Genomic DNA, 25990 nt, shown 5'->3' with positions numbered 1-25990 from the left:
AGCCAGTAGACCATCACCACCTGGAGACGTGCCTCTCTTCAAGGACTTAATTGCTACCTCTACTTCCTTCAAGGTGACCTCCTTCTCTAACCTGCCTGCCTCCACTTTATCCAAGGTCCTGTCCAGATCCCCTAAAAACCCCTCCGCTGTTGACTCTCTTACTTCTCTATTCGCAAACAGCTCCTTATAAAAGGCAACTGAAGCCTTCAGCATTCCTTCAACTGAGTAGACCTTACCCTTCTCTGTATTTAAACATTCCATACTGCTACGCTTCTGCCTGCTCTTCACAGTAGAAAAGAAAAACTTTGTAGGCCTTTCATCTAGCACACGCTGACATACACCTGACTGCACAACAAACTTCTGTGCTTCTCCTCTATAATGTTCATTCAAAGAATCCTGCAAGAGTTTGGCTTTCTTCCACCCTTGACCAGTGCTCAATAGACCTTGAGAGCATAAAACTTGCAATTCTTTAGTCCATTGACGCACTTGATTCCTCTTAGCCTGCCCCAAAGCTAAACCCCATGCCCTGCAAAAAAAACCTAATCCTCTCCTTCACCCCTTCCCACCAGTCAGAATGTGACTGGTAGAATCCTTTTAAATTACACCACCCAGCAAATAATACCCGGAAAACCTTACAAAAGGTTTGGTCCTGGAGGTATGTTACATTCATCCTCCACTTCAGATCCCCCACGGCTCCATCCACTTGTTCCTTCATACCAGTACACTCCTGACTTGATGCCCTCATACTTCTCTGATCACTCGCACCTGTCGCTTGTTGAAGATGCCTCTCCCTTTCTGCTGGTAGACTGCTAAGAATGGCATCCAGGTCCGCCTGCAGATCATCACCTTCCTTCAATATGCTCGCATATGATTTGTTTCTTGATGGACAGGTACGTAAAGATGATCGGCCTTGCCGCAAAGGCTACAAAGCTTTGGTGCGGGGCAGGCCGAAGCAACGTGGTCTGCCTTCCCACAAAACCGACAGCGCTGTCCTTCACAGTCTGTTTTAACGTGTCCTTCTCCACCACATCTCCTGCAATACACGGGCTGCCCAGGGTAGTAGAGAAAGCCCCTGTTAGGCCCAATGGAAATGGACCCTGGTAGGTGAACCAGGCTTCCAGGGACCGCTGAATCCACCCGGAGCTTCACAAAAAAACGCCTCTTTCCAGTCCAAATCCCAAACCGATCCCTCACACGCTCACCTCCTTTCACAACCTCACAGTGCCTCTCAAGGAAAGTCATTACCTCCACATCCTCAACAAAAGGATTATACAGATGGACTGTGAGAGGTAAGTAATCCTGTGCAAACAAAGGGTGCAAACTCAATCCTTCCAACAACTTGTGCTTTTTCTTCCCCCAAGACTCAAAAAAACTCACACAGTCCGTTAGATTGAAGAAGGTCAGATCCATAAATCCTAGTGCTGTGAAATCCTGAAGACAGAACACTGAAGAAGCTGCTACATTGAAGACTCCTTTCAAGACGTCCACGACCACAAATTCCCTCCTGAAGTTTTCCTTTACAAACCGGACAGCATTCTGAAGCACTTGAATCCGTACAGTATTCTTCAACCACGCCATCATGGTCGGCAAAGTACCATCTCCGCTCGACATAGCAATCGTCGCTACACTTGATCTTAGCCAAAAGGCAGAGAAGCGATGCCGCTAAGACGCAGCGGGGAGGTAGCCGGACACGGCGATGCCCATCTCGGCTTTGGTAAGTCTGGGGGACCTAAAAACGCTGGGGGATGGTAGTACCCTCCCCTGTGTGCAACGTCACTGGGCCTCGTCACTCTCGGCCTGACGCTGGCACTGCAGCGACGGAAAGTACGGCATCGCTCGTAACTCCCAAACGGTTCGTCACAGAGCCTTATGTCATGGGAATCCTTGGCTCGAGCCGAACCAGACGCAGGTCTCAGATTGGCTCGTCGCTCTGACAAAATTTTCGTGTATTTGGGATTTTGTCAAAAACCTTCTTTTGCAACCTAGCGCCAGGTATTTGGCCCAGTCCCACCCAAAGCAGCACAGAAAGCTTCTCTGGAGTCTGTCTGTCAATAATCATCCCAAAAAAGTGGAAATTTCCATTCACCTTGGCGAGGGGACCTCAAAACGTGCTAAGGTGGCTTGTCCGAGATGGCTCGAATGGCTATAACTCCAGGAAGGAATGAGATCCCTTCACCCAAATCGGCACACCTGTGCAGGGGCTCAGTCAGAGGCCAGGTGAAAAAGGGCGCTGGGACAGGCCACTCGGTGGCGCTGTAAGTGACAACAAAATTAATACCAATTGAAAAAGGACAATCAAACAACATGGAGACAGCTACAGCTAGGCTGCAGTCAGTCCAATCGACTTTCAAAGTAAGGTCTGTGCTATATTCGAACTAAACCACCCACCAAGGTCCGATTTTTCAAGAGCGTAACTGACTTTGTTTCACAGGCGCACAACACATACCTCGCATGTGATAGAACTCCCCATTCTGAAATGCAAAAAAAAAAAAAACCTGGAAAAAACCTCTTCTGCTTTGTTTCACCAACAATTTCAGGGGAGAGCGCGAACGCAGCCCCCCACTACCATAAATTATGCAGTCGAGATTCCCGCATTTGGGGAATTCGCAGGGGTCAGCATGGCCGGAGTGCAATGGCCAAGCCTCGCCCTGGGTGAACCGCCTTCTTGATCATGGTGTATCCCTTGCCAGGTAAGTATGAAGGCCCAGGCGATCAGCCAGAGGTATGATTTGCGTCTCTACCGTCCACACCAATGGTTAGCCCCCCTCCAGGAAAGGAAGGACGGGTGCCTTCCGTTACTGGCCTGGAAACTGCCAAGCTCATGGGCCGGTGCTTCCCAACGCCGGTTTTAGATGACTCTCTTTAACCAAACACACCTGATTTGATGCATCACCTCGTCTGTGAAAGACCTCAGGTGGGTGCATCGTTCGTGGAAGAGTCCAAGACCCCAGGAGGGCGCATCAGGAAAAAAGTTCGCAATACACCACAGCATGGCAGATCTCATTCCTTGTTCTGCTATTCGACACAATAAACGGCAATCCCCAAAAAGGGAAAGCACACCGTTCCTGGAGACACTGCAATACCAGGCCGATGCTTGGAGTGGACGGAGCAAGCCCCGGCTCCAGCTCCATGATCTAAAAATCCATTTAATATGTAGTCCCCGGATGGGGGACGTATCAGATATTAAACCTCTCGCTCCAGTTTTTCACAAGTTCATCAAACAACCGCAGTAAGAATTTTCATCAAGCACGGTGAGTAATGGCTTCTCCTATCATTGTTTCTTGCACCTCTTGCCACATGTACAGTTTATCTATCTCTGTCGCTGATGAGGGATTCACATGTGATAAATGCAGGGAAATAGTTAGGCTGACAGAGAAGATTTCAGAATTAGAGACACGCATCCAAACTTTAATTGAGGACAGTAAAAATGTTAGGGCTCTAGATACGGCTTTGGATGCGTCTAGCTCAGGGATTCCTGTACATTGTTCGGTTCCGGAAACAGAGCCCCAGCAGCAGGGCAACTGGGTGACGGTGAGGCAGCGTAGTCGTGGGTCAAAACACCGCTCTTCTGTTCCGATCAAAACATTAAACAGGTTCTCCCCACTCAGTGATGCACCCACTGAGAAACCTGATGAAAGTGCTCTAGTTATTGGTGATTCTATTGTACGGAACGTGAATATAGAGACACCAGCCACCATAGTCAAATGTTTACCGGGAGCCAGAGCGCCTGACATCTTGTTCAGTATTTATACTGAACAGTGTTTATACATCAGTGTTTATACTTGACTAACTGGGGCCCAGGTCAGGAAGCAGACAGACTGGCTAAACCGACCGTCTGCTAGCTGCCTCCCGTCACAGAGGTCAGTTAATTCTCAGCACATAGAGACTTCTTCACCTAGATATCACACTATAGAGACTGTGTCTGTTCCCCGAACTAGAAAATACAAAAAACGTCCAAACCAAGCTAAGATTAACAATTTAATTGAGGTTCAACAAATAAAAAACAGAAGCAATATGGATAAACAAATGATAAAGCTTGGCTTATTGAATATCAGATCCCTTTCTACGAAAACACTTTTTGTAAATAATATGATCACTGATCATAATATAGATGTACTCTGTTTGACAGAAACCTGGCTAAAACCTGATGATTACATTATTTTAAATGAGTCCACCCCCCAAGATTACTGTTATAAACATGAGCCCCGTCTAAAAGGCAAAGGTGGAGGTGTTGCTTCAATTTATAACAACGTTTTCAGGATTTCTCAGAGGGCAGGCTACAAGTATAACTCGTTTGAAGTAATGGTACTTCATATAACATTATCCAAAGAAACAAATGTTAATGATAAATCCCCTGTTATGTTTGTACTGGCTACTGTATACAGGCCACCAGGGCACCATACAGACTTTATTAAAGAGTTTGGTGATTTTACATCCGAGTTAGTTCTGGCTGCAGATAAAGTTTTAATAGTTGGTGATTTTAATATCCATGTTGATAATGAAGACGATGCATTGGGATCAGCATTTATAGACATTCTGAACTCTATTGGTGTTAGACAACACGTTTCAGGACCTACTCATTGTCGAAATCATACTCTAGATTTAATACTGTCACATGGAATTGATGTTGATGGTGTTGAAATTATTCAGCCAAGTGATGATATCTCAGATCATTATTTAGTTCTTTGCAAAATTCATATAGCCAAAATTGTAAATTCTACTTATTGTTACAAGTATGGAAGAACCATAACTTCTAACACAAAAGACTGCTTTTTAAGTTATCTTCCTGATGTAACCAAATTCTTTAGCATATCCAAAACCTCAGAACAACTTGATGATGTAACAGAAACTATGGACTCTCTCTTTTCTAGCACTTTAAATAAAGTTGCTCCTTTACGCTTAAGGAAGGTTATAGAAAACAGTTTTACACCATGGTATAATGAGCATACTCGCACCATAAAGAGAGCAGCCCGAAAAATGGAGCGCAGCTGGAGGAAAACAAAACTAGAGGTATTTCGTATTGCTTGGCGGGAAAGTAACATATCCTACAGAAAAGCATTAAAAACTGCTAGATCCGATTACTTTTCTTCTCTTTTAGAAGAAAACAAACATAACCCCAGGTATTTATTCAATACAGTGGCTAAATTAACGAAAAATAAAGCCTCAACAAGTGTTGACATTTCCCAACACCACAGCAGTAATGACTTTATGAACTACTTTACTTCTAAAATCGATACTATTAGAGATAAAATTGCAACCATTCAGCCGTCAGCTACAGTATCACATCAGACAGTGCACTATAGACCCCCTGAGGAACAGTTCCACTCATTCTCTACCATAGGAGAGGAAGAATTGTATAAACTTGTTAAATCATCTAAACCAACAACATGTATGTTAGACCCTATACCATCTAAGCTCCTGAAAGAGGTGCTTCCAGAAGTCATAGATCCTCTTCTGACTATTATTAATTCCTCATTGTCATTAGGACATGTCCCCAAAACCTTCAAACTGGCTGTTATTAAGCCTCTCATCAAAAAACCACAACTTGACCCCAAAGAACTAGTTAATTATAGACCAATCTCGAATCTCCCTTTTCTGTCCAAGATACTAGAAAAGGTGGTATCCACACAATTATATTCCTTCTTAGAGAAAAATGGTATATGTGAGGATTTCCAGTCAGGATTTAGACCGTATCATAGTACTGAGACTGCTCTTCTTAGAGTTACAAATGATCTGCTCTTATCATCTGATCGTGGGTGTATCTCTCTATTAGTTTTATTGGATCTTAGTGCTGCGTTTGACACAATTGACCACAACATTCTTTTGCATAGACTTGAATACTTTGTTGGCATCAGTGGAAGTGCATTAGCATGGTTTAAATCGTACTTATATGACCGCCATCAGTTCGTAGCAGTGAATGAAGATGTATCCTATCGATCACAAGTGCAGTATGGAGTACCTCAAGGCTCAGTACTAGGGCCGCTACTCTTCACGCTTTATATGTTACCCTTGGGAGATATCATCAGGAAACATGGTGTTAGCTTTCACTGTTATGCTGATGATACTCAGCTCTATATTTCTTCGCGGCCCGGTGAAACACACCAATTTGAAAAACTAATGGATTGCATAGTCGATATAAAAAACTGGATGACGAGTAATTTCTTACTGCTAAATTCTGAAAAAACAGAGGTGTTAATTATAGGGCCTAAAAACTCTGCTTGTAATAACCTAGAACACTGTCTAAGACTTGATGGTTGCTCTGTCAATTCTTCATCATCAGTTAGGAACCTAGGTGTGCTACTTGATCGCAATCTTTCCTTAGAAAGCCACGTTTCTAGCATTTGTAAAACTGCATTTTTCCATCTCAAAAATATATCTAAATTACGGCCTATGCTCTCAATGTCAAATGCAGAAATGTTAATCCACGCATTTATGACCTCAAGGTTAGATTATTGTAATGCTTTATTGGGTGGTTGTTCTGCACGCTTAGTAAACAAACTACAGCTAGTCCAAAATGCAGCAGCAAGAGTTCTTACTAGAACCAGGAAGTATGACCATATTAGCCCGGTCCTGTCAACACTGCACTGGCTCCCTATCAAGCATCGCATAGATTTTAAAATATTGCTTATTACTTATAAAGCCCTGAATGGTTTAGCTCCTCAGTATTTGAATGAGCTCCTTTTAAATTATAACCCTCTACGTCCGCTACGTTCTCAAAACTCAGGCAATTTGATAATACCTAGAATATCAAAATCAACTGCAGGCGGCAGATCCTTTTCCTATTTGGCGCCCAAACTCTGGAATAACCTACCTAACATTGTTCGGGAGGCAGACACACTCTTGCAGTTTAAATCTAGATTAAAGACCCATCTCTTTAACCTGGCATACACATAACAAACGAATATGCTTTTATTATCCAAATCCGTTAAAGGATTTTTAGGCTGCATTAATTAGGTAAACCGGAACCGGATACACTTCCCATAACAATCTATGTACTTGCTACATCATTAGAAGAATGGCATCTACGCTAATATTTGTCTGTTTCTCTCTTGTTCCGAGGTCACCGTGGCCACCAGATCCAGTCTGTGTCCAGATCAGAGGGTCACTGCAGTCACCCGGATCCAGTACGTATCCAGACCAGATGGTGGATCAGCACCTAGAAAGGACCTCTACATCCATGAAAGACAGCGGAGACCAGGACAACTAGATCCCCAGATACAGATCCCCTGTAAAGACCTTGTCTCAGAGGAGCACCAGGACAAGACCACAGGAAACAGATGATTCTTCTGCACAATTTGACTTTGCTGCAGCCTGGAATTGAACTACTGGTTTCGTCTGGTCAGAGTAGAACTGGCCCCCCAACTGAGCCTGGTTTCTCCCAAGGTTTTTTTTTCTCCATTCTGTCACCGATGGAGTTTCGGTTCCTTGCCGCTGTCGCCTCTGGCTTGCTTAGTTGGGGACACTTCATCTACAGCGACATCATTGACTTGATTGCAAATAAATGCACAGACACTATTTAACTGAACAGAGATGACATAACTGAATCCAATGATGAACTGCCTTTAACTATCATTTTTGCATTATTGACACTGTTTTCCTAATAAATGTTGTTCAGTTGCTTTGACGCAATGTATTTTGTTTAAAGCGCTATATAAATAAAGGTGACATTGACATTGATAAGAACAGATTTTTTTTCTTTCGAAAAGGTTTTATTGTCAATAGTTACATTTTTTCCATTTGCATTTTTACTTTCACACACATTTTTCTTTTCAAGCACACATTAAAACAAGCCATATAATATATAATAAATACACATGGTAAAATGAAAGAAACAATCATTGTTAAAAAACATTTGATTAAAACCACAGTGTTTTGCTTGTTTTTAAAAGTCCATATTTGAGGTGTGTTTAAAAGGTGCGATCGGTTTCAAAAGTAAAATACAAATTTAAAAAAGCAAACAAGCCTCATATGCATGTTAATAAAACCAATTTCATTGATAAAACACCATAAAAAACAATTTATTGGATAAAAACCAATAAAAAAAAACATCTGTTGTGCAAGACCGGGGGTGAGTCCTCATCAAGTCGGTCTTCACCCCACTCTCCAGAACAGGGACATGAGATGCTACTTTACGGGCTCAGCGGAGATCCCCTCTCCTCCGGCCCGCTGGCCCGCTGTTCCCGTAGCCAGAATGGTTAGGGTGCATCTACGGGCAGCCAGGGTCGGTGCCTGCCGGGACCCTCTCTGTGCGACCCCGGCCCCCCCGTCCGAATATCGTCGTCCGGTACCCCTGCAGCCTTGATGTTACCTTTAGCTCGCATGCATGGAGGGTTACCGTAACGCGCTTCCCCACCAGCAGATTTCTGGTGGCCCAGATGGCATCCTTGATGACGTTGAGGGTGAGCCAGAGCGAGGTAAATTTCTGTGCCGTCAAGTCCTTCAAACTTGTTTGGCCTCACTTAGTGTGAGGCCCGGAACTGGACTCACCGGTTTCCGGTCCTGCACAACAGAAATGAGAGACTTGTGTTTAGTTAAATGGTGACATCTTCACTCTCTAAAAGGTATTTCTTTAAAAACTTTTTTATAAAACTGTAGTCTTTAGGCAAGTTAAAAGACACTGGGGTTTTCAAATCTACTGGTAAAATTTTCAAAGTTCTTAGGAAGACCCCATCCAAAATCGCGCCATTGCAGCCGTCTTGTTTTCTTTGGATGGGGTCATGGCATAACTGATGTGCAAGGCGGTGAAGCGGCTGCCTAAAAACAGGTGGGGGTCTGGGAGGCCTTTTCCAACGTTCTCTGGCCTTTTCTTGACTGTCTCCCTCTTCAGGCACTCCCACTTGGACCCCCACAGGAAGTAAAACACCGCCCTCTCCAGTTTCACCAGGAACCACCGAGGGGGGCTAAAAACAGAACAGACAAGTAAAATCAGAGGTAAAATCACATATTTAAAAATAAAAATTTTACCTTCAATCGTCAACTGTCTTAGTCCCCAAAACCCTAGTCTTTTCCTAACTTTCCCTAGCAAGTCAGTCCAGTTTTCCCGTCCTCCACCCTCTTTATCAAATTTAACACCTAAAATTTTAAAGTCCTCCTGTGTCCACGTCCCCCCACGGCCCGAAGAGCTGGGCCTCAGACTTGTTTCTATTGAGTTTGGCGCCCGAGGCCCGACCGTACCAGTCAGTCAAGTCCAGTGCTCTTCGTATAGATAAAATGTCCGTGGTTAAAAGAGTAACATCGTCCATGTATAAGGCACAAGTCGCTGTCAGTCCACCCGTCCCAGGAACGTCCAGTCCTTTGACCCATTTATCCTTTCTCAAGATCTGTGCCAGTGGCTCGATACAAGCCACATACAGGAGAGGAGATAAAGGACATCCCTGATGGACACCACTGTGTATGTTCACAGTTTTGGAAAGATGCCCGTTTACAAGGAATTTGCTGACTAGTCCCTTGTACAGCAGTCCCACCCAGGCTACAAACCTCTTTGTTGGAAAACCCATTTTTTGCAGTACCTGAAAAAGGTACTGGTGCGAGACTCGGTCAAATGCTTTTTCAAAGTCTAAATTTAGGACTACTAGCCGAATATTTCTGTCTCTCGCATAACAGATGGCGTCTCTGATCAGTACTAGGCTGTCTGTTATCTTTCTTCCGGGCACAGAACAAGCTTGATCCGGGTGAATCACGTCCTCTAAAGCCGTTGACATGCGTGTTGCTAAAATTTTGCTAAAAAGTTTATAATCAAAATTTAAAAGTGTTATGGGTCTCCAGTTTTTTAAGTCAGTCCGGTCACCTTTTTTGTGAAGTAAAGAAACTATCCCTATTCTAAAACTGTCTGGAAGTATGTCGAGGGTCTCAAACTCTTTAAAAACTGTCAAAAGCTCTTGTCCTAAAATGTCCCAAAATGTTAGATAAAACTCTAGGGGAAGTCCATCCACTCCTGGGGACTTCCCCTTCTTAAAACCTCCAAGTGCTTTTTGGATTTCTAAGATGTTAAAATCTTGGGTTAAAATCTCATTTTGACAGTCAACCCTTTCCTCAATAAAATTTAAAACTTCTTTTGCAGTGTCAAAGTGTACCTTTTTAAAACTATATAATGCCCCATAAAATTTTTCCACATCCTCTAAAATCTCTTTTGTTGTGTTAACCTCCCTATCCCCTGTTTTAACCCTGGTTAACCCCCCACCCCTTGTTATTATTTTCTTAAAAAAATATCTGGTACACTTTTCGCCTTTTTCTATTTCTCTCTCTTTACTTCTTAAAAGGACCCCTTTACTTTTTATATTGGCTAAAACTGACATTTCTTTTTTTACTTCCTGAATTTCGTCGATAAAATCAAAACCATTATTTAAAAGATTAAAATACCTTTGTAGTCTTTTCTGCAACCCCAACATGCGTTTCTTTTCCCTACTCTTCTTTTCTTTCCCTATCTTTCTAAAAAACTGTCTTGTCCGGTCCTTTACCATCTCCCACCACTGTGCACGTGTATCGTAAAAGTCTTGGAGGGTCTGCCATTGGCTGAACTGTTCCCTATATTCTAAAACTATATCCTTGTCTTCCAACAGGGAACAGTTCAGCTTCCACAGCCCTCCCCCTACCGTCACACCCATGGGCAGTGAAAGGGTGCAAGACAGCATTATGTGATCAGAGAAAAAGAGGGGGGTTAATGTAGCATCGGTCGGCGGGCAGTCCCTTGTAAAAACGTAGTCGATTCGAGAGGCTTTGGTACTATCACCACTGAACCAGGTGAAGCCCTCCTCTCTTTGATGCAAAATTTTAAAACAGTCGACTAAATTAAAATCTCTGACTAAACCCTGCAATAACACCGACGTTTTGTCCACTCTAAAATCCTCCCCTACCCTTTTCCTGTCTGTTTTGGATAAAACACAATTAAAATCCCCTGCTACCATTAGGGGGGCCCTACCTAGCATGTGGGGTTGCAAGTCTTCTAAAAGCTCATATCTTTCATTCTTTTCCGTAAAACCATATACATTAAGAACATTAAAATCCCTGTCTAAAAAGGTCAGATTTACTAAAAGTGCCCGGCCTTGCCTCACCACAGTGCTGCCCTTCACCAAGATGTTAGGATTATTAATTAAAACCGCAACTCCGTCATTTTTGTTAAAATTTGATCCGCTCCATATGGAGGCTCCTGCGGACCATAGCTCCTCCATTTTCTTGTACCTAGTTAAAAAGGGCAGAGAACACTCTTGTAATAAAAACAAATCTGACTTAAAAGATTTTAAAAGGGACAAAATACTCTGTGCTCTAATGGTGGACCTCACACTTCTTACATTGATAGTAGAGATGGTGAGGGCCATGAGCAGTAGGGTTAAAAAGGTATAAGACATTTAAAACAGAAGACAGTAAAAAGACTACAAAGATACGATTAAAATCATGTTATATCTTGTTGCATTTGCCTTTCCTTTTCCTCAGACGAGCTGGGATCAGGAGGGCAAATGCCTGTCGCTTCAGAGGCCACAGAGGAAACCTCTTGTGGCTCTTTTGGCGACGATGCTGTTAGCTTAATGTGCAAAAAGGATACCTCATTAGGGGACTCTAGGGGCCACATGCGCTCCAGATCTACCGAATCGATACTATCAAGCTTATATGCTGCCCTAGATTTTTTCTCCTCCGTTACAATCAGAGGAGACCCCGCAGGTCTTTTTTGCACCTGAGCGTTAGGGAGTGAACACTCTGTCTCACTCCCGGTAGATTCCTGCACCCCATCCGAAACTGTTACTAGTGAGGAATTGGTTTTTTCCTCACTTTCCTCTCCCTCCATGACCATTTCCTGTTCCGTTGCCTCCGCCCCTGTGGCCGTCCCACTTCCTCCTTCCTGCCCAATCCCTGAGGCCGGCTGGGAATTTGAAATTCCCGCCAAAACCTCAGGGACCGCCTCCTCTTTCCTTTGTTCATTCGTTTGTTGCCCATGTGGGGTGGCCATTTTGAGCTTGTTGGCAAAACTTTTAGGGCAGTCTCTGTAGAGGTGGTTTGTTTCTCCACAAAGATTGCACCGTCTGAAATTGGTACAATAATCAAACTGTGACCAATTTCTATACACTTCCCACATACTAACTCTTGGCATGCTTCAGCGAGATGACCAAACCTGCAACCCTTCCTGCAGAGTTTGGTATGTAGCCTCTGCTCTCTCCGAGCACAATCATGGAAGGCAGATGTTTCAGGCCCTGGTAGCCCCCAGCGTCTTTCCATTGTTTAATGGGAATTCGCCAGGAGCATGTCCAAATGCCATCTTCATCTAACACTTTGACAGGCTGGCCTCGAACAGTGCAAAATCTACCCAACCAAACATAAATATCATCTCCAGTCACTGTTTCATTGAACATCCTTACAATCACAGTTTTAAGTGTGTTATCAGAAAGTTTCTCGACAGTGAACATGGAGAACTGGGCTTTAACTGAATCAAACCTTTGCCAAAAGTCATTAAGCAGGGAAGCGGTTTTAAAACTGACATCAAATCCTTTGTTCAAGGGCAGAGTCATCAAACAATTCAGGTCATCAGATCTAAAAGCTAAGGTCTTTTGGATCAGCTATACGGGACATTCCAAGGAGCTTCCCCTCAACCTGCCTGAATAAAAAACGCACGCTGTGGTGCCTCCGCACGCCGGCAGGGGCAGCCGACATGGTGGAGGCACCAACATTCTAAAAACTTAAAACAACAATAAATACAATAATAAATAACCAAATAAATAATTAAAATACCTTACCTTAAAACTTGTTTTAGCCCGAAGCAGCAGAGTTCAATGTACCTCTCGAAGTTGTGTTACTCAAGATATAAAAAGATCTCTAGTCAGGAAACCTCCAAGAGGCGATCGCAGTCTCAACCGTCCGACAAGATATGTGATCTTAGCCAAAAGGCCGTGAAGCGATGCCGCTAAGACGCAGCGGGGAGGAAGCCGGACACGGCGATGCCCATCTCGGCTTTGGTAAGTCTGGGGGACCTAAAAACGCTGGGGGATGGTAGTACCCTCCCCTGTCTGCAACGTCACCGGGCCTCGTCACGCTCGGCCTGACGCTGGCACTGCAGCGACGGAAAGTACGGCATCGCTCGTAATTCCCAAACGGTTCGTCGCAGAGCCACGTGCCTTATGTCATGGGAATCCTTGGCTCGAGCCGAACCAGACGCAGGTCTCAGATTGGCTCGTCGCTCTGACGGAATTTCGGGGATTTGGGATTTTGTCGAAAACCTTCTTTTGCAACCTAGCGCCGCCAGGTATTTGGCCCAGTCCCACCCAAAGCAGCACAGAAAGCTTCTTTGGAGTCTGCCTGTCAATAATCATCCCAAAAAAGTGGAAATTTCCATTCACCTTGGCGAGGGGACCTCAAAACGTGCTAAGGTGGCGTGTCCGAGATGGCTCGAATGGCTATAACTCCAGGAAGGAATGAGATCCCTTCACCCAAATCGGCACACCTGTGCAGGGGCTCAGTCAGAGGCCAGGTGAAAAAGGGCGCTGCGACAGGCCACTCGGTGGCGCTGTAAGCGACAACAAAATTAATACCAATTGAAAAAGGACAACCAAACAACATGGAGACAGCTACAGCTAGGCTGCAGTCAGTCCAATCGACTTTCAAAGTAAGGTCTGTGCTATATTCGAACTGAACCACCCACCAGGGTCCGATTTTTCAAGAGCGTAACTGACTTTGTTTCACAGGCGCACAACACATACCTCGCATGTGACAGAACTCCCCATTCTGAAACGCAAAAAAAAACGCAAAACGCAAAAAAATCCTCTTCTGCTTTGTTTCACCAACAATTTCAGGGGAGAGCGCGAACGCAGTCCCCCACTACCATAAATTATGCAGTCGAGATTCCCGCATTTTGGGAATTCGCAGGGGTCAGCATGGCCGGAGTGCAATGGGCAAGCCTCGCCCTGGGTGAACCGCCTTCTTGATCATGGTGTCTCCCCTGCCAGGTAAGTATGAAGGCCCAGGCGGTCAGCCAGAGGTATGATTTGCGTCTCTACCGTCCACACCAACGGTTAGCCCCCCTCCAGGAAAGGAAGGATGGGTGCCTTCCGTTACTGGCCTGGAAACTGCCAAGCTCATGGGCCGGGGCTTCCCAACGCCGGTTTTAGATGACTCTCTTTAACCAAACACACCTGATTCGGTGCATCACCTCGTCTGTGAAAGACCTCAGGTGGGTGCATCATTCGTGGAAGAGTCCAAGACCCCAGGAGGGCGCATCAGGAAAAAAGTTCGCAATACACCACTGCATGGCAGATCTCATTCCTTGTTGCAAATACAGTTGCTATTTAATGAAAAGTGAGATACGCACCACATGTGGTGCACATGTGTGCCAAAATTCAACGCTCATTTTTATGCAAATTCTACAGTATTATGGGATAAAACTTACAAAAATGGATTCCTCTGAGTGCCCTGAGTACAGTACAACTGTTTTCTCTAGGCCTCATAAAAAAATTTCTTCCGACTTCCACCCCCCTCGAGCTGCCTTTTCTAGCCAGGGAGCGTGCACCCTGGCCGGCATGGATGAGTAGGTACGAGGGGGGTGGACGGTACTATTTTTTTGCTAAATTCGGGGGATCCCTAGGGGTCGAGGGGCCTACCGTATGCGACCATCCTCGAGTTCCTGGGTGGTCCAGTTCCTGAGTTATAACGGTTCAAATTCCACATTTTGGGGGGCCGTAACTCGGACCCCCGGGGTCATAGGGACATGGGGCTAGTGTCGTCGGATAGAGCTCCCAAAGGTCTAATTTTGACCAGAGTTTGGTGTTTTTTCCCCTCTCTTTGGGTGAGTTATGGCCGGTCAAATTTTGGGACTTTTTGCATTTGCGGGCCCGTATCTCTGGCCCCCGGGGTCTATCGACTTGTGGGAGGTGGCTTCAGAGAGGGCCCTTTGAGGGCTATCAAGTCACCGAGTTTCAAGTCGCTAGGTCTCTTCCTTCCATTTGACTATCAAAAATGTGGGGGGCCATAAATTCGCCCCCCGGGGTGTTATGGATGGGGGGACAGCGGTGTTCGGTAGGCCTTCTGGAGGTCTTACTCCGTCCTGAGTTTGGTGCAGTTTGGCCCCGTTTTGGCCGTTTTGACCCCCGGGGTCATAGGGACATGGGGCTAGTGTCGTCGGATAGACGGCCCCCTGGTCTGACGTTTTTCTATGCATATTTCTACAGTATAATGGGATAAAACTTACTAAAATGGATTCCCTGAGTGCCCTGAGTGCAGTACAAGTGTTTTCTCTAGGCCTCATAAAAAAATTTTCTTCCGACTTCCACCCCCCTCAAGCTGCCTTCTCTAGCCGGGGAGGGTGCACCCTGGCCGGCATGGATGAGTAGGTGCGAGGGGGGTGGATGTCATTAGTCATTAGACTAGAAAATGAATGGGAAATAGACTGGTAAGGGACCAAGGTAATTTACAGTTTATTAGACTAAAAGTGGAATGACAAATAGACTGGTAAGTGACCAAGAAAATAGTTCCATTTGTAGTTTCTTAGACTAGAGGTGGTATGAAAAATAGACTGGTAACTGAATCAAGGAAATAGTCATATTTGTAGTTTATCAGACTAGAAAATGAATGAGAACTAGACTGGTAGGTGACCAAGGAAATAGTACTATTTGTAGTTTATTAGACTAGAAGTTGAATGAGAAATAGACTGGTAAGTGATCCAAGGGAATAGTCCCATTTGTAGTTTATTAGACTAGAAAAAGAATGGAAAATAGACTGGTGAGTGAATCAAAGGAATAGTCAAATTTGTAGTTTATTAAACTAGAAGTGTAATGAGAAATAGACTGCAAATTGTGCTCTCTAATGTATTAGACTCAAAGTTGTATTAACAGACTACAAATGGGACCTAAAAAGTTATATAAGTAACCAATGCTTGGGCAGTGTCCCTTGCATTCATCCTTTTGCTATTCATCCTTTAGTGTTTTAACAAAAGTAGATATGGCTTTGGACGACTGTCCCTTGTGCTTTCGTGGCTATAATCAGCTAAGCCAACACCTTCGTGTTTTTCACAAGGTGCGGAATGTGAAGGAGCGCAAGCTTCTCCTATCCATTGCTTCTGGGAGAGCTTCTCACGGCGGTACCGGCAGCTGAGGAAGCGGTCAAATCCCACCCCCTCTAGGCAGGTTGCACGGGCAACACATAGTCTGCTATCGGCCCTCAACAGCCCTGGGGAGGAGGAGTGCTCAGAGTCGCAGGTTGACAGACTAGATGAAGAGCCAGCCACCAGGCCTGAGGCAGAGCCAGCCACAGGACCCGAGGAGGAGGTCGCCGGGCCTTCAAAGAAGGCCCACTCCTCCGATGCACCATACCCCTTTCCGGACCACGTGCCAGCCCTAAGTGAGTATGACACTTGTCACTTTGATAACACCATACAATAACTTTCATTAATAAATCTCCTATTTGTAGATTATTAGACTAGAAGTTACCTGAGAAATAGACTGGTAAGTGAACCAAGGAAATAATCTCATTTGTTGTTGATTAGACTAGAAGTTGAATTAGAAATAGACTGGTAAGTGAACCAAGGAAATAGCCCCATTTATAGTTTGTTAGACTACAAGGGAAATGAGAAATAGACTGATAAGTGACGAAGGAAATAGTACCATTTGTAGTTTATTAGACTAGAAAATTATAGTAATATAATTATACATATGCACACACATATTATGTATGTATATATATATATATATATATATATATATATATGTATAATATAGTTTATTATATATTTAATTTAATTTAATTTAATATAATAATAATAATAATAATGTTTGTTAGTGTTTACCTCTATGTTATCGACCTGACTCACCTGGTCCTTCTCTTGTGCTTTCTTTTTGCAGATCAGCTCATTGAGGAGTCCAGGGCCCACTGGGAGGGCATCAACCCCACTCCGAAATTAATAAATAATGTGTCCTCAAAGATTTTTAGAATAAAAAATTTTATTTCATATATGTCAGCTGGCCAGACCAATCTGGCCAGCTTGATGTTTTTGGACAACAGGGCAAAGGTCCGGTCCTGGCTGTCTTTTTTAAGGAAATGCAACATTGCAGAGCCAACTCTGCACCATTACCTAAAAAATGTGGCACAGTTCCTCAAATATCTTAATGAGACCCCGCCGCCCACATGCCGGCTCTCCCGTGTGGCTTTCATTGGGATTAGGAGGGAAATCCAGAACTTGACCCGCCCAGTAAAGCGCAGCGTGGCAGTCCACGAGCTGGCTGTAAAACAAGCCAAGGAGGCCCGCCTGATCCCTAAAGCCACACTGCGAGCTTGCCGGGACTCTGCCAAAAAAATTATTTCTGAGATTCTGGGTAAGTTTTTGAATCCTTTCTCCTCTCATTATTTGGCGATCAATGTGATCCTTTATGCTTCTCTTTTTTTCTGTGAAGATCGTCTGAAGACTAGTCCTGAGAAAAAGGACCAATGGTCTTTTTATGGACACCTCACCACTTACTGGGCCAGCATTTATGGTCACCACGGAGGGGTGTTCCAAAATTTAACAATTAAAGAGGTGGAGGATGCCCGTGCGACAGCTACAGAAGGCCACTTTGTCATTAATGTGAGTGGTTCTCTTTCTCTCTGTCTCTCGTTGTCCACATGGTTTTCTTTAAAATAAAACTCAGCTTATGCCACTTCACACTGTTTCTAAAGATATCAGCCCACAAGACCAACCAGGCCTTTGGTGCAGCCCAGCTGGCCCTGGACCAGGAGGAGTATGGGTGGCTTGAGGAATTCCTTTCACTCCGGTCCAACTTGGTAGGGGGACGAGTTGCAAACTACTTCTTCTTTACCTCAAAGGCCAGCTCCTGCAAAAACTTGAACAAGTATTTTCAGGATGCGTGGGCGAGCATGGGGTTACCAGGCACACCCACATTTACTGATGTGAGGACTGCCATCGCCACCCATGTAAGCATTCCTGTACTTGTCCCGGCTTTATGAGTTTCTGGTGTGTTTTTTTCTAACTCTTTGCCTATGCTGTTCTCTCTCCAAAAAGGCAAAGAAAACTCACTGCCCGGAAGATAGGCACAAAGTGGCACAGTTCATGTGCCACGACACCACCACAGCTGACAGGTTTTATGCCCTCAACCTTAATGCAAAGCAGGCAGCAGAACACCGTCGCCTCTTTGATACAGCTGTGGTGGGTGAGGAAGCTGATAGTCCAAGGCAGCAAGGTGCCAAGAGAAGAAAGACGACAAAACCCCACAAGATGCCAGCTGAGGAAAAGTCCTCATCCACCAGCCCAACGCTCTCCGACAGCCCTCCCGATGCCGAAGAAGGCCAGAAGTCTGGGAAATCTGCTTCAGTAAGTACAATTTCCCATGGATTGGTTTAACTGTTTGTGACAAGTAGACATGTTCACTAACACTTTGCCTTTCTTATTATTTCTATAAGGAAAGAAGCACATTAATGAAGATGGTCCTCAGACGCAGACTGATGGTGAAGAACTCCCCACTTAAATCACCACAGGAAATAGCGTCTAAAAAGCTGGTGCAGCAAGTAAAAAAAGAGACTGGAGAAATTTAAAAAAAAATCCCGTAAATAATTTATGTAGCTATTTAAATTGTTTGTTTTGATATTTTTTATGATAATTGTTCTACTGCTTTTATTTCTACGATAAAAAAGTAAGGTTATCTTTTTATTTGTTTTGATAGCCTGTTCCATTTTTCTTTTTTCTTTTTTCTTTTTTTTGTAAATAGTTATAGTTAAGGTTAATGTCAGTTTGCTCTGAATCTTTCTGAACATGTTTATTTATTTATTTTATTTTTCTTATATAATGCATGTTTCCTATTATACTTTTTATATATTGTGTTTTTTTTGTACAGAACTTTGAGGCATTTTTGATTTTGACTTTACAATGTCTGCAAAACAAAAAGTTCAATAAATATTTGAAATTGAATTAAGGTGTCATTACTTTACACACACTCACACACACTCACACACACACACACACACACACACACACACACACACACACACACACACATATATATTACATGTAATAAAAATAATTTAAACATATTTATATATTGTGTGTGTAAATAAAAAGGTATATGTAATAAATACATAATAAATATATAGTATTTCTATACATAAAATGTTTAATAAAAACATATTTTACTATATTTTGAATAACTTGAAATTAGGATGTTTTCACATAAATACACTTCTATTTCAAATGTATTCAGGCCGATCATCATAACCAGTTAAACTGATTATTAGACTAGAAGTTGAATGAGAAATAGACTGAAATAGTGAAATGTATTGTTTATTAGACTAGAAAAGGAATGAGAAATTGACTGGTAAGTGACTAAGGAAATAGTACTTTTTGTAGTTTATTAGACTAAAAGTTTTGAATAAGAAATAGACTGGCAAGGGATCAGGCAAATAGTGCCATATGTAGTTTATTAGACTATAAAATTACTGAGAAATAGACTGGCAAGTGATCCATGAAATAGTGCCATATGTTTTCACATTAATACACTTCTATTTCAAATTTATTCAGGCCGATCATCATCACCAGTTAAACTGATTATTAGACTAGAAGTTGAATGAGAAATAGACTGAAATAGTGAAATGTATTGTTTATTAGACTAGAAAAGGAATGAGAAATAGTCTGGTAAGTGACCAAGGAAATAGTACTTTTTGTAGCTTATTAGACTAAAAGTTTGCATAAGAAATAAACTGGCAAGTGATCAAGGAAATAGTGCCATATGTAGTTTATTAGACTATAAAAATGAATGAGAAATAGACTGGCAAGTGATCCATGAAATAGTGCCATATGTTTTCACATTAATACACTTCTATTTCAAACTTATTCAGGCCGATCATCATCACCAGTTAAACTGATTATTAGACTAGAAGTTGAATGAGAAATAGACTGAAATAGTGAAATGTATTGTTTATTAGACTAGAAAAGGAATGAGAAATAGACTGGTAAGTGACCAAGGAAATAGTACTTTTTGTAGTTTATTAGACTAAAAGTTTTGAATAAGAAATAGACTGGCAAGTGATCAAGGAAATAGTGCCATATGTAGTTTATTAGACTATGAAATGAATGAGAAATAGACTGGCAAGTGATCCATGAAATAGTGCCATATGTTTTCACATTAATACACTTCTATTTCAAATGTATTCAGGCCGATCATCATAACCAGTTAAACTGATTATTAGACTAGAAGTTGAATGAGAAATAGACTGAAATAGTGAAATGTATTGTTTATTAGACTAGAAAAGGAATGAGAAATTGACTGGTAAGTGACCAAGGAAACAGTACTTTTTGTAGTTTATTAGACTAAAAGTTTTGAATAAGAAATAGACTGGCAAGGGATCAAGCAAATAGTGCCATATGTAGTTTATTAGACTATAAAATTACTGAGAAATAGACTGGCAAGTGATCCATGAAATAGTGCCATATGTTTTCACATTAATACACTTCTATTTCAAATTTATTCAGGCCGATCATCATCACCAGTTAAACTGATTATTAGACTAGAAGTTGAATGAGAAATAGACTGAAATAGTGAAATGTATTGTTTATTAGACTAGAAAAGGAATGAGAAATAGTCTGGTAAGTGACCAAGGAAATAGTACTTTTTGTAGCTTATTAGACTAAAAGTTTGAATAAGAAATAAACTGGCAAGTGATCAAGGAAATAGTGCCATATGTAGTTTATTACACTATAAAAATGAATGAGAAATAGACTGGCAAGTGATCCATGAAATAGTGCCATATGTTTTCACATTAATACACTTCTATTTCAAATTTATTCAGGCCGATCATCATCACCAGTTAAACTGATTATTAGACTAGAAGTTGAATGAGAAATAGACTGAAATAGTGAAATGTATTGTTTATTAGACTAGAAAAGGAATGAGAAATAGACTGGTAAGTGACCAAGGATATAGTACTTTTTGTAGTTTATTAGACTAAAAGTTTTGAATGAGAAATAGACTGGCAAGTGATCAAGGAAATAGTGCCATATGTAGTTTATTAGACTAGAAAATTAATGAGAAATAGACTGGCAAGTGATCCATGAAATAGTGCCATATGTAGTTCATTAGACTATGAGTGGAATGAGAAATAGACTGGTCAGTGACCAAGGAAATAGTCCCATTTGAAGTTGTTTGGACTAAAAGGGGAATGAGAAATAGACTGCAAAGTGTGCACTCTTGTTTTATAAAACGTATTTTACAATACATTATGGATAAATTGGAATTAGGAAGATTTCAAATAAAGTAACTGTTAAGTGACAAATGAAATAGCCCCATGTGTAGTTCATTAGACTAGAAGTGATTTGAGAAATAGACTGACAATAAAAAATATTGCTATTTAATATACTGCAAGACTTGCAACATTTGTGGTGCAAATGAACCAAAATCCAACATTTTTTCTATGCATATTTCTACAGTATTATGGGATAAAACTTACAAAAATGGATTCCTTTGAGTGCCCTGAGTACAGTACAACTGTTTTCTCTAGGCCTCATAAAAAAAATTTTCTTCCGACTTCCACCCCCCTCGAGCTGCCTTCTCTAGCCGGGGAGGGTGCACCCTGGCCGGCATGGATGAGTAGGTGCGAGGGGGGTGGATGGTACTATTCTCTTGCTAATATCTCCACGAAGCGGTGGACCCCGGGGCTGAAATTACCTACCGTATGCGACCACCCTCGAGTTCCTGGGTGGTCCGGTTCCTGAGTTATAACGGTTCAAATCCCACATTTTGGGGGGCCGTAACTCGGACGCCCGGGGTCATAGGAACATGGGGCTGGTGTCGTCGGATAGAGCTCCCAAAGGTCTAATTTTGACCAGAGTTTGGTGTTGTTTCCCTTCTTTCCGAGTGAGTTATGGCCGGTCAAATTTTGGGACTTTTTGCATTTGCGGGTCCATATCTCTAGCCCCCGGGGGTCTATCGACTTGGGGGAGGTGGCTTCAGAGAGGGCCCTTCGAGGGCTATCAAGTCACCAAGTTTCAAGTCGCTAGGTCTCTTCCTTCCATTTGACTATCAAAAATGTGGGGGGCCATAACTCCGCCCCCGGGGTGTTATGGATGGGGGGGGGCAGCGGTGTTCGGTAGGCCTTCTGGAGTTCTTACTCTGACCCGAGTTTGGTGCAGTTTGGCCCCGTTTTGGCGGAGTTACAGCTTGGCAAAATCTGTGACATTTTGGTTAACATTCACCACAATTTTGGATATGTCCGCAAATGTTCCGGATGTGATCCGTGGTCATTCCGTGAATATAATGGTCAAATGGACAAATAGTGGGTTCGTGGGACCCAGGGTGGGGGTCCGCAAGTGGTCCGCTGATGATCCGCAGTCATTGTGTGAACATAATGGTCAAATGGACAAATAGTGGGTTCGTGGGACCCAGGGTGGGGGTCCGCAAGTGGTCCGCAGATGATCCGCAGTCATTGTGTGAATATAATGGTCAAATGGACAAATACGGGGTTCGTGGGACCCAGGGTGGGGGTCCGCAAGGGGTCTGCAGATGATCCGCAGTCATTGTGTGAATATAATGGTCAAATGGACAAATAATGGGTTCGTGGGACCCGGGTTGGGGGTCCGATGGGGGTCCGCATCGGTTCCGTGGTCATTCTGTAACTTTAAAGGTCAAATGGACAAATATAGGTTTCGTGGGCAAAAAAATCGTACACCCCCCATTCGGGTAAATGCCACTGTTTTAAACCTGAGGTGTACTGCTCCGTGCGCCACCCTGTGGAGAAGTGCTGAATGGCATGTAGGGGCCTCAAATTTGGGTGGGCTTCCGCGGGGCCCCTCGGGGGTCCAGATCCTCCTGCGCCGGTCAGGGGTCTCCCGTGGGCCGGCAGACATCGACGCCGCATCCGTCAAAATTTTTTGGGGGTCAGCGCGCAGGTCCCCTTAACCCACGTACACGAGCCCTCAAACTTATACCTGAATGGACGCTCCAAAAAAAAAAGGACTTTCTGGAGAAGTCAAGACGTGACATCCCTAGGAGCTTGCCATTCACCTCTTTAAAACAAAAGCGCACGCTGTGGTGCCTCCGCACGCCGGCACGGGCAGCCGACATGATGGAGGCACCAACAGCCTAGAAACTTAAAACAACAATAAATACAATAATAAATAACCAAATAAATAATTAAAAGACCTTACCTTAAAACGTGTTGGAGCCCGAAGCAGCAGAGTTCAATGTACCTCTCGAAGTTGTGTGACTCAAGATATAAAAAGATCTCGAGTCAGGAAACCTCCAAGAGGCGATCGCAGTCTAAACCGTCTGACAAGGTACGTGATCTTAGCCAAAAGGCCGAGAAGCGATGCCGCTAAGACGCAGCGGGCAGGAAGCCGGACACGGCGATGCCCATCTCGGCTTTGGTAAGTCTGGGGGACCTAAAAACGCTGGGGGATGGTAGTACCCTCCCCTGTCTGCAACGTCACCGGGACTCGTCACGCTCGGCCTGACACTGGCACTGCAGTGACGGAAAGTACGGCATCGCTCGTAACTCCCAAACGGTTCGTCGCAGAGCCACGTGCCTTATGTAATGGGAATCCTTGGCTCGAGCCGAACCAGACGCAGGTCTCAGATTGGCTCGTCGCTCTGACAAAATTTTCGGGTATTTGGGATTTTGTCGAAAACCTTCTTTTGCAACCTAGCGCCAGGTATTTGGCCCAGTCCCACCCAAAGCAGCACAGAAAGCTTCTCTGGAGTCTGCCTGTCAATAATCATCCCAAAAAAGTGGAAATTTCCATTCACCTTGGCGAGGGGACCTCAAAACGTGCTAACGTGGCGTGTCCGAGATGGCTCGAATGGCTATAACTCCAGGAAGGAATGAGATCCCTTCACCCAAATCGGCACACCTGTGCAGGGGCTCAGTCAGAAGCAAGGTGAAAAAGGGCGCTGCGACAGGCCACTCGGTGGCGCTGTAAGCGACAACAAAATTAATACCAATTGAAAAAGGACAACCAAACAACATGGAGACAGCTACAGCTAGGCTGCAGTCAGTCCAATCGACTTTCAAAGTAAGGTCTGTGCTATATTCGAACTGAACCACCCACCAGGGTCCGATTTTTCAAGAGTGTAACTGACTTTGTTTCACAGGCGCACAACACATACCTCGCATGTGACAGAACTCCCCATTCTGAAACGCAAAAAAAAAAAAAACCTGGAAAAAACCTCTTCTGCTTTGTTTCACCAAGAATTTCAGGGGAGAGCGCGAACGCAGTCCCCCACTACCATAAATTATGCAGTCGAGATTCCCGCATTTGGGGAATTCGCAGAGGTCAGCATGGCCGGAGTGCAATGGGCAAGCCTCGCCCTGGGTGAACCGCCTTCTTGATCATGGTGTCTCCCCTGCCAGGTAAGTATGAAGGCCCAGGCGGTTAGCCAGAGGTATGATTTGCGTCTCTACCGTCCACACCAACGGTTAGCCCCCCTCCAGGAAAGGAAGGACGGGTGCCTTCCGTTACTGGCCTGGAAACTGCCAAGCTCATGGGCCGGTGCTTCCCAACGCCGGTTTTAGATGACTCTCTTTAACCAAACACACCTGATTCGATGCATCACCTCGTCTGTAAAAGACCTCAGGTGGGTGCATCGTTCATGGAAGAGTCCAAGACCCCAGGAGGGCGCATCAGGAAAAAAGTTCGCAATACACCACAGCATGGCAGATCTCATTCCTTGTTCTGCTATTCGACACAATAAACGGCAATCCCCAAAAAGGGAAAGCACACCGTTCCTGGAGACACTGCAATACCAGGCCGATGCTTGGAGTGGGCGGAGCAAGCCCCGGCTCCAGCTCCGTGATCTAAAAATCCATTTAATATGTAGTCCCCGGATGGGGGACGTATCAGATATTAAACTGATAAGAACAGATTTTTTTATTTTTTTATTAAATCCATACACTCATACAAATTTACAAATTAATCACTTGCAACAAAGGCATACATATTTTCTGAACATACATGTCCCAAGCCTACAGAACTAAAAAATCATTCCGAACTCAAAAATCATTTCATAAAGGGAAGATTACAATCAGACACATTACAATCAGAACCTCATAACCAGTACTAAATTTTTAAAACCCAAGACTTTATCCCACCCCTACCCGAGGGAGCCCCCCCCATACAGCCCTCATCCCCTCCTCCCCATGAACGACCTTATACCCATTTACCTCTTTCACCAAACTAGCCAAAAGTGTTGAAAATAACTTTTGAGGTTCTAAACCAGGCAACTGCTTCCTCAGGCACCTTAGTCGCCAGTCCCATAAGATACGCTTCCCTTCTGAGATAGTAACCCATACTACTCTTCTCTGATTGTTCTCTATATTTCCCAACCCTACTCCATACAACACTAAGTCCCGGGTAATCAATGGTCCTCCCCACTCTCTCCACCAGCCAGTGACTGCTTTCCATAAAGCCACTGCTCCTGGACATGACCACAAGGCGTGCTCAATTGTCTCTTCTTCCCCGCAACCCACTGGGCACAAAGGAGATCTGCCCTGACCATGCCTATATAAACGCTCCCGTACTGGAAGCCTCCCTAATGCTGCCAACCAGTTCACATCCTTACACCTCCCTACCAAATAATCTGGTTGCAAGGACAACCAGTTCACTTCAATTGGAGGCCCTGCCTCTCTAGCTTCCTTAACAGAGCTCTCCTTCAACCTATCATACAGCTTCCTATGATTTAACAACAGTGACTCTTCCAAGCACCAAGGATTCCCTTTAATGATGTCTGCCGCCACTTTATAATGTTCAGGCCTATCCAGTGACCAAGGTACCCTATTACTCCACCCTGTTAAATGCCTCAAAGGCCAGCCCAACCAAAAGTGAGCCAACACATGTGCTTTATGCTCTAGAGCCTGTACCACTAGGCGAGCTGCAAAAGCAATAAACAAAGCCGTAACCTTCCAAGGGAGGCATGGCACCCCTCTGCCTCCCTCACCCAGAGGACGAAACATCTGCGCTCTTGATACTAACTCAGTCCTCCCTCTCCAAATAAAAGAAAAAATCAACTTCTCCATTCTCCTCCCCTGCCAAAAAGGTAGGGGA

The 25990-nt window shown here is 43.8% G+C and overlaps 4 non-coding genes and 1 pseudogene across 4 annotated transcripts; all 5 read right to left on the bottom strand.

Annotated features, from left to right (window-relative positions):
* Nucleotides 1-2534: 2534 nt before the first annotated feature.
* Nucleotides 2535-2698, bottom strand: LOC132134635 (U1 spliceosomal RNA). The gene has a single exon (XR_009429690.1). It is a non-coding gene; the product is annotated as a U1 spliceosomal RNA (small nuclear RNA).
* A 351-nt stretch (nucleotides 2699-3049) lies between these two features.
* On the bottom strand, nucleotides 3050-3238 carry LOC132134735 (U2 spliceosomal RNA). Its single transcript, XR_009429734.1, has one exon. It is a non-coding gene; the product is annotated as a U2 spliceosomal RNA (small nuclear RNA).
* Nucleotides 3239-13772: 10534 nt separating this feature from the next.
* Nucleotides 13773-13936, bottom strand: LOC132134758 (U1 spliceosomal RNA). The gene has a single exon (XR_009429752.1). It is a non-coding gene; the product is annotated as a U1 spliceosomal RNA (small nuclear RNA).
* A 10208-nt stretch (nucleotides 13937-24144) lies between these two features.
* Nucleotides 24145-24308, bottom strand: LOC132134770 (U1 spliceosomal RNA). Its single transcript, XR_009429764.1, has one exon. It is a non-coding gene; the product is annotated as a U1 spliceosomal RNA (small nuclear RNA).
* A 351-nt stretch (nucleotides 24309-24659) lies between these two features.
* Nucleotides 24660-24838, bottom strand: LOC132134702 (U2 spliceosomal RNA; annotated as a pseudogene).
* Between the last annotated feature and the right edge of the window lie 1152 nt (nucleotides 24839-25990).

The sequence above is a fragment of the Carassius carassius genome, unplaced genomic scaffold, assembly GCF_963082965.1.
Source record: "Carassius carassius unplaced genomic scaffold, fCarCar2.1 SCAFFOLD_61, whole genome shotgun sequence".
NCBI lineage: Eukaryota > Metazoa > Chordata > Actinopteri > Cypriniformes > Cyprinidae > Carassius > Carassius carassius.
The sequence above is the reverse complement of the archived record's forward strand: the minus strand, read 5'-3'. Positions and strand labels throughout refer to the sequence as shown.